The sequence below is a fragment of the Petaurus breviceps genome, unplaced genomic scaffold (assembly GCF_028583685.1).
Source record: "Petaurus breviceps papuanus isolate PSGF00001 unplaced genomic scaffold, PetGlider_PUasm1.0 164, whole genome shotgun sequence".
Taxonomy (NCBI): Eukaryota; Metazoa; Chordata; class Mammalia; order Diprotodontia; family Petauridae; genus Petaurus; species Petaurus breviceps.
In genome coordinates this window covers 5,721,203-5,730,513 of record NW_027185735.1, presented here as the reverse complement: position 1 = coordinate 5,730,513, position 9,311 = coordinate 5,721,203, and the positions used below count along the sequence as shown (strand labels likewise).

Below are 9,311 nucleotides of genomic sequence, written 5' to 3'. Positions count from 1 at the left end.
AGTTTTTCTTTGTTTTACAGGAAGTTTCAATTCATAAATCAAGTATTTACAAAAGCATGCTTTTGTAAAGAAGAGAAAAGACCCTGTGAATCCTCTTCTAAGTTTTGTAAAACCTAGAATATGGAAAAGAGGGCTTAGGTGTCCCTGGAAACAATTTGTGGGCAAGGTCCTCAACCAAAAAGAAGGGGGGGGGGGGGCGCCAGGGCTTATTTTAGTTATGAAGCTCCTTATCTTTTATAACAGAACAAGTTTAATTATGCAAAGACTTTGTAAGGTTTCTGGTCATTTTATCAATTATGTATAGATTTTGTAATATTCAAACTTACTGTGAATTTTCTGAAGTTTCTAGATGGGACCCTGGGATTTCGGATCAGATTCAAAATGCAATCTCTACATTTGTGAGATCTGGTAAATCTTTATTGCTGATTGCAGTCCATAAGAATAAAAAATGCTCTAAACTGTGATTGGTGAAATTTGCTGTTTAAGGTGATTTTTTCCTTCTTTAGCATATTTCCTATGATCAGAGCACATGGTCAGTAAAAGATATAAGCTTTTTTGTGTTAGTTTATTGGAAAATCTAATATTATTTTAAATCTAGAATTAGAACATGTGCAGAAAATTATGCAAGCTGCTTAAGATCATTTAACAGTTTTCAACTAACTTTGTTTATAAAGGTTTAATGAGATTGTAAAAGCAGAAGAGATCTTGCTGTTTTGATCTGAATTTGTAGTTATTTCATGCTCTAAGCAAAAGTTAACATTTGTAACTGAATGTATGTTAAAGATTCAACTTCTGAATTATCTCTTTCTTCCAGAGCGAATATAATTAGAGGATAAATAAGCTTTGTGAAACAAGGATGTATTTCTACTATTCAGTTGTGAAGTTCAAGTCAGGAACCTCTATTGTTTAAGGCAGTATAGTTATGTAGTAAAAGAATAAAAACTTATGAAGTATCTTGTTTATGTAGTTTATAGAAATATAGAGGAAACTGAAATAGTCTTAGTAACGGATTATACTAACCCATCCTCACCCCACTTCTGGTCACTTTCCTTCTACTCCTTTTTGGCCCTTGTTCAATTTCTTTGCCAGATTTGTTTCTTCTAGGCTCAGTACCCTTCACTTACAGATGTCATCTCAGGCTGAGTACCCACTGTCCTAAGACCATGGCCCATGACTCCCTGGACCTGGCTTTGGCCACTGGCTACAGACCCAGCTCCCTATGAAACAAAGACAGATCTACCCAAATGATTTTGGGTCCCAGCTGTTTAAGGGGGGAATGATGGGGTACTTGGGTGCCTGATATTTAGGTTAATTAGAAATACTTTAGTTGAGAGAAAAGAAAGATACCACTTTTAACACCAGGTTAATTCAAACTGTCTTTAAAGTCTATTTATGAAAAGCTGAACAAAGCAGATAAGAAAGTTTAGGGACAAATGGGGTTCATCCAGCCCCTCCTGTTTCCAGATAGTTGATATCAGTTTTATAAGTATGTTGAGAGAGCATGAGGAAGTATTGGGAAGGCAAAAAGATTTGTAACTTGAGTTTGCAATTAATAGCTCAATCTAATTTTAGATGGCCCTATCTGAAGGACACTAGTCCATATTTATTTGCTATTTAATAATTTGGGGGACTGTAAATTTTACTATTTTTCTAAGCCTTGATTACAGGAGTCGTCATAAAAGGCAATAATTGGATGGCAGAGGCTGCAGGCTGCGAACTGTTCAAGGTGGATGTCTGTGCTTAGAAATGTTTGGGGACAACCTCGGACACTGCCCAGGTGGGATCTCTCTGACTTTATTTCCCAATTGTTCGTTTTCTTTCTGAAAAGAAAATCTCCTCCCCCCCATTTATGCCTAAGCCTTGCTTTCAGCACCTGGTGACTATGAATGACTAGCGGAGATGAGTCATCCCTGGAATCAAACAAGGCTAAGGAAGTTTTCCTTCTGGCAAGGTTTATGACATTGTCCCTCTTTTTATTCTATAGCAAATTCACTGAATAGTAATATTCAGGGCCAAATAAATGTATAAATATAGAGATAACATCCTTCAAAGAAGGAGATGATTAGTAATAAGGTAAAATGTAATGAAATCGATGCCTGATTGACCAGGATAGTGAAGTTTGAGGAGAGCAACAGGATCAGACTAGATGACACCTAGGATTAAATACAGATGTATAAAATTGGCTTAAAATTTTCTGTTATGTGAAATCATGCTTTGAGCACGTTTGGCAATAAGATCAGAGGTATGGATTTTGGATTTTAGCACAAGGACTGGATAAGATAGTGGTAAGGGTGAAACTAATGTTACTTTGTTAATACATCTGTCTGATAATTTTACAAAGGGCAGTTGAAATAAATTTAAAAAAAAGTTTTTCATATTTTAAAAGATTCCTATACCAGGTACAGGGTTTAGGAAAGAATGGAAATAACAAATAATAAACTGAAAATTCTCTTAAGTTTCAAAAATGTGGAACCAACTCTAAGTGATTGTACTAATTTATATTAAGTCAGAATTATCTGGTCACCTCTAGATCTGAACTGGAAAAGCAGAACTCCTTTTTAAATTCTTTAACTGCATGAGGCATCTGGGATTTAAAAGTGTTGTTTAAATGAAATAGGTCACTGGGATACAAGGGATTGTATGTTAATTATGATTCTTGTATAGTTTGTATGTAAGTTTTCTTGGTTATCTTGGTGACATGTAATTGTGTACCTGACAATGTAATCATGTCATTTTGTAAACCTCATTGTATTGATTGAGCCTAGCCCTGTGTGGCTAAGAAAACTGAACTATTTGTTTGAACCTAGGCTTGCATGACTAGAAAACTGGATCTTTATATGTAAAATCATGTTTCTGGAAGCTCTTGTATTGTACATTTGAACTCTAGTCATCTAAAGATTACCCCCTCAGCCATGGGATCTGAAAAAGAGGACATTAGGTGCAGACAGCTTTCCCAAGAATCCAGACCTGACCTCTATTGGGACAGCTTCTTTCTTGGAGAAATTCAACTAGAGGACTGAAGGAAAAATGTGGCCCCGTCCTCTTCCTTTTCACTATGGCCTTGATTATAGGAAGTCCCTATTAACTGTTAAATTGCTAATTGTTATGGATCCCCACTACCAGCCCTTAGGAACAGAACTGACTGACCTGTAAGATTCGGCATGGCGGTGTCAAGGGTTTGACACATTCACAAGAGAAGTGGGGAATGTTGTGTATGACCCCATTCTTGCCTGCCCTCACCCCCACTGGATCTCTGCCCTTCCCCAGTCAGCTCACTTGCACAGAGGTGGGTGGGCTTCCAGGTCAGGGAGACTTGGCACCGGCAGGAATTTCAAGGTGTGTACTGACCAATCACTGTTTTTAGCCTCTGAAAGTTTCTGCTTATGTAATACCTAACTGTTGGCTACATGGCCTCCCTTTAAAAGCTGAGGTTTTACCTGAGATCTCTGCTGTACGACCTGGGACAGTGGAGTGGTACTTGTCAGCCCACCATGTGGCCTGATCAGTCAACATGGCATATAATAAAGGGTCCAATTCTAAATTGTTACTTGGTCTTGCTCGAGTTTTCTGGGTACAACAATGTGACTGGGATTGTCTAGGTTTTTGTGGTTCTGGTTAAGGGTATTTACAAGTTACATGTAAATTCTGATGATGAAACTCAGTAAAAGCTAACATCATTAGCAAGTGTTTTATCAGTTTGCCAGATTTTGGGGGGGAGAGTAAGAGATGGGGGCATGGCCTAGAGGGCCATAGTCATTAGTAATGACCAAATCTGGAACACATATGTTTGGGGGATACACATTACTGCTAAACCATAAAAATCAAGTCCTTATCTTATTACAGAAAAACAACTTATACAAGAATTACCTAGGCACAAAATGGAGACTTAAAACACAATGGAGTTGGTCATCCTAAATTAACATACTTATTCCCACTATAATAATATAGTATCCTCACACCCTAATGTAACTCAGAGATCTAGAATGAAGTTTGGGAAGGGCTATACGGGCTGATGCTAGCCTGATACTGGGTCTCCGTTATGAAAGTCCTTTGTACTGATGTGCTCCTCAGATTATACAGAAATAGCAGTAATAGGGAAAAAAAATTCCTCTGCTTTAATCTGGGAGAAATTTTGTTAAATGACATTATAATACAGGTTATTGAGTTCTTCGAAGGACATCCAGGTCGTTTCCATGCTGTGTTTATGCAGTGAGATAATTTAAACAAAAGAATGATTTGAATATATAAAGTAAAAGGCAAATGAGAGCCTCTGGGAGCTTTGTAAGGAGTTTTCTTTTTGCATACAAAAGATATCATGAAAGCCATTACTGATGTGAAGTGGACTAATAACCATGGAAAACTAGTCCACAGCTTAAATGGGGAATTTTTACTAAAAAATATCAAACAATAACCCACAGTACAGCTGAGTTGCATCATTCTTTAAATACATTTACTGAGTGCCTATTATGTTAACACTATGTTAGATAAATGGATCCCTTGGACCTCCACTTCTGAGAATGATGGAAGGAAAGAAATCTCTTGGCCTATGGAGCAAATATAGGTCCTTGAGTTCCATGATATCCACAAGGCACCTAAACAGCATACTGGAATAATTTGTGCCTAGAATAGGCTTAACTTTCTCCTGAAAAGCTTGATATAAAAAAAATTATAGCAATTTTCTTTGATAAAGACCAAATTTCTCAAATATATAGGAAACTGAGCCAAATGTATAAAAATAAGAGCCATTTCCCAGTTGATAAAAGGTCAAAGGATATGAATAGGCAATTTTCAGAAGAAATCAGATCTATCAACAATCACATGAAAATGCTTGAAATCACTATTGATTAGATAGAGTACCTACCCTGAAGTCAGGAGGACCTGAGTTCAAATCTGACCTCTGACCAGACACTTGACACTATCTGTGTGACCCTGGGCAATTCACTTAACCGCAATTGCTTCACAAAAATAAATGAATCACTATTGATTAGAGAAATGCAAATTTAAGCAATTCTGAGGTTACACTACTAGCCCATACCTATCAGACTGATTAACATGAGAGAAAAGGAAAATGACAAGTGCTGGAAAAATAGGGACATTAATGCACTATTGGTAGAGTTGTTCACTGGTCTAAGTATTCTGGAGAACAATTTGGAACTATGCCCAGAGGCTATAAAACTGTGCATACCCTTTGATCCACCAATATAGACAGGACCATTATGTTAAAAAATATTAACAGCTTCCTATTGCAAAGTGGAAACTGAGGGAATACTAATCAAATGGGGAATGGCTGAATAAGTTGTAGGATATGACTGTGATGGAGTACTATTGTACTATAGGAAAGGACAAGTGGAAGGGTTTCAGAAAAACCTCGACAGACTTATATGAACTGATGCAAATGAAGTGAGCAGAATGACAACTTTGTGTACAGTAACAGCAATATTGTAATGATGATTAAATGTGACTTAGCCACTCTGATCAATATAATGATCCAAGATCCAAAGGACCCATGAAAAAAAATGCTATCCACCTCCAGAAAGAGAACTGATGAACTCTGAATATAGACTGAAGCATATACTTTTTGTCACTTTGTGCTTTTTGTTTATTTTTTCTTTGGCAACATGGCTATTATGGAAATATATTTTGTATAATTTTACCTATATAACTGATATCCTATTGCTTGTAATTAAGGGCATAATTTGTCCTTCCTCCACTCAGTTATAGAAAGAATAGGCCCGAATGGCTGTCTGAGGCCCTTCTTTCCCAGCCTTCTCCACATTGCCTTAGATGAGATGAGTCAACCTACTGCTCTACGGCTCCACTTACACTGATAACTTTCCAGAGGAAGGCACTCTTCCTTGGCCATTACTCTTTTTATGTGTTATTTTACTCCCGTTAGAATGTAAATTCTTTGAGGGCAAGGACTGTCTGCTTTTGATTTCCCTTTCTCAGAGGGGCTCTTGATGAAGATGTTTGTAATCATATCCATACACTGGGGACGTGTATTTGCAAAATCCAGTATAGAATAATAGAATTTTCCTAAAGCAAAAGTCTTACAGTGTCAATCCCTTACTCAATAAACTCCAGTGACTTCTATTGCATTCAGGATCAAATGTGAAATGCTGTTTGGCATTCAAAACCCTTCATAACTTAGCCCCTCCTTACATTTCCAGTCTTAAGTCTAACTCCTCCACATGCACTCTAAGGCCGTGACACAAGCCTTTTTCCTGGCTGTTTCACAGACAAGACATTCCATCTCTTGACTCTGGCTATTTTCTCTGGTTATCTACCTACTGGCTACCCTGGCTTTCTTTAAGACCCAACTAAAATCCCATCTTTTATAGGAAGCCCCTCCCAAACCCTCTTCTAATGCCTTCCTGTTAATTATTTCCACATTGCAGTATTTGTTTGCACAGTCTCCCCCACTGGACTATAAGCTCCTTGAGGGTAAGAACTACCTTTTGCCTCTTTTTGTATCCCTCCTGCTTAGTACAGTGCCTGGCACATGATAAATACTGACCGACAAGTAGATTTGAGAATCATCAGCATAGATATATAATTAAACCATGAAAATTGATGAGATCACCAACTGAAGGAGAGTAGAGAGAGAAGAGGGCCCAGGGCAGAACCATGAGGGACACCCACAATTACAGGATGTGGTCTGAAAGAGGATCCAACAAAGGAGACTGAAGAGTGGTCAAACAGGTAGGTAAACCAGGAGAAAATGGTGTCCTAAAAACCTAGAGAGAAGAGAACATTAACAAGAAAAGGGTGATCAATCCTGTCAAAGATGAAGAGATTGAGAAGAGGTCATTGGATGTGGCAATTAAGACATCATTGGTAACTTTGGGGGGCACAGTTTCAGTGTAATGATGTAGTCAGAAGCCAGGTTGTAAGTGGTTAAGAAGAGAGGAAAGTAGAGGCACCTATTATAGATTGCCTTTACAAGGAGTTTAGATTCAAAGGCTAGAAGACTAAGACAGCAGGGATGGAAAGATCAAGGGTTTTTCAGGATTGGGGAAACATGGGCATGTTTGTAGGCAGTAGGGAATGAGCCAGTAGACAGACTAAAAAGTAAGTTACAGACTGAAGATGAAAGAGGGGGTGCAATCTATTGGAGAAGATGGGATGGAACTGACTGCTTGAGCTAGAGGGGTTAGCCTTCATAAGGAGTAAGGCCACCTTCTCAGGTAAGAAAGGTAAAGGAGGAAAGAAGTGGAAGTGGAAGAACGTATATAAGTGATATAAGAGGAAGAAGAGTGAACTCACAAAGAATTTTTTCTGTAAAATGAGATCAAGTTCTCAGCTGAAAGGGTAGGAGACAAAGAGAATCATGGGAGACTTGAAGGATGAAGTCTGGAGGAGTCACTGCAAAGAGGCAAAGAGGGATAGTCTAGAAGCAGGGAGAGTCCAGTTGAGGCTACATAACATAAGTTTGTAGTGGGCACACTCAGAACAGTTGTGATTTTCTCTTTGCTCAGTACCATATGCATACAAGCAAAGGTGGCAGATGGTTGGAGTGATCCAAGGCTGAGGCTTGGCAAGGCAAAACTGGTGAAATGATGAAGAGGCTAAGGATTCAGTGAAGTCAAACTGGTTCACCAAGGGGTCAAGAGGAGGAAAGGGGAAAGTAAAAGAGGTAGAAAGCCTAAATCATATTCAGATAAATAATTATTTTTTTTTTCTTTTTAGAGGAGGGAAGGTAGGGCAATTGGGGTTGACTTGCCCAAGGCACATGGCAAGTAAATATTAAGTATCTGAGGCCACATTTGAACTCAGGTCCTCCTGACTCAAGGGCTGGTGCTCTATTCACTGCACCACCTAGCCACCCCTAAAGTAATAATTCTTGAACATGAAGGTGGGGCATTTGCAGGTGATAGCAATATCAAGGGGATGACCATCTTTGTGTATGGCTGAGATAGGATAGATTAGGGTTTTTGAGAGAGTCAAAAGGGGTAGAAGTTTGGAAGCCTAGAAAAACTGAAACTGAATACTGTGAAATTACAATAACTTGCTTTGGCTCTAAAGAAAAGATATGTGTAAAGGCCAATGGCAAATCCTTTGATTCTTAGGGAGTGAGGGTGGTATATGATAGGATATTGAATACCATGTCAGACATTTCTGATGTGTTTAGTTTTTTTGAACTTTTTTTCTTAAAAAAATTTTTTTTTATTAATATAGTATTTATTTGTCTTCCCTCTGTCAAACCCTGAGCCCATGGCTTTCCCTAGGGCTGCCTGGTAAGATGGAGGTGGAGGTATACACAGGCTGGAAGAGACATGGAAGGACCAGGAGGATGTGTAGGAACATTCAGAAACGTAGAGGGATAGAAATAGCTCCATCACATGGAGAAGAGGATAAGGAAGGCCACCATCAGGCAAAAGAGCCCCATGGTCTCAGACAGGGCAAAGCCCAGGATGGCATAGGAAAAAAGCTGCTGCTTCAGGGAGGGGTTCCTGGCATAACCGATGACAAGACTTCCAAACACAGTCCCAATCCCAGCTCCAGAGCCGGCCACCCCCCACAGTGGCAGCCCCAGCCCCAATAAACTAGGCTGCTGTGCTAATGTCCCTTGAGATGGCACTCGTTTAGAATCCACATCTGGGGACGAGAGGTCAAGGGACCTGGTGCTGCCAAAATGCTGAGGTTCTCATCTGTTCGAACCTCTGGCCGTTTTAGCACCACTGCAGATAGCGGTCTCCCAAGCAGCTGAGAGCTGCTCCTCACAAGGGCAGGGGTAGAGATGAACGTGGTGCAGGTGTACATTCTCAGAGGGTAAAGGGCAAAGCTGAAGAGCTGCCAGCAGAGCAGAGGAGGGAGGGGGAGGGGCTAAAATTATTTTGTTTTGAGGGATCTCTCTCTGAAAGAGGGATACACTGAGAAATGAAAGTGATGTATAAACAAAAGATATCAACAAAAGTTTAGTGATAAAAAAGAAAAAAACTCTTGTAGAATTTAAATGTTGCAATCCACATTAAGGAATATACTGTTTGTCAAACTGCTAAATAAGGGCACTTTCCCATTCCAATATACTATGTAGTATCACAGGAAAAAAAAGACAATTTAGGTGAATTTCAAGCTAAGGAAGGATTAACTACTTTATATATTATGATGTTGGATTTTTAAAACACAGGGCAAATGGACATTTGGTTATTTGAAGCCTACCCCTAGGTCTTGGGATGTGTTATCTTGGTTATTTATGGTAGCTACACCAAAAATTTTAACACTCTATTAAGAGACTCATACTCAATTCACAGTTTGGGAGTAGTAAACTTCAAATCTGCTTTTACTTCAAGGTTTAGCTTTTAGTCTGG

At 39.0% G+C, this 9,311-nt stretch overlaps 1 pseudogene; it reads right to left on the bottom strand.

The window, feature by feature from the left end:
- Window positions 1–5,572: 5,572 nt before the first annotated feature.
- On the bottom strand, window positions 5,573–9,196 carry LOC138156811 (ATP synthase F(0) complex subunit C2, mitochondrial pseudogene; annotated as a pseudogene).
- Between the last annotated feature and the right edge of the window lie 115 nt (window positions 9,197–9,311).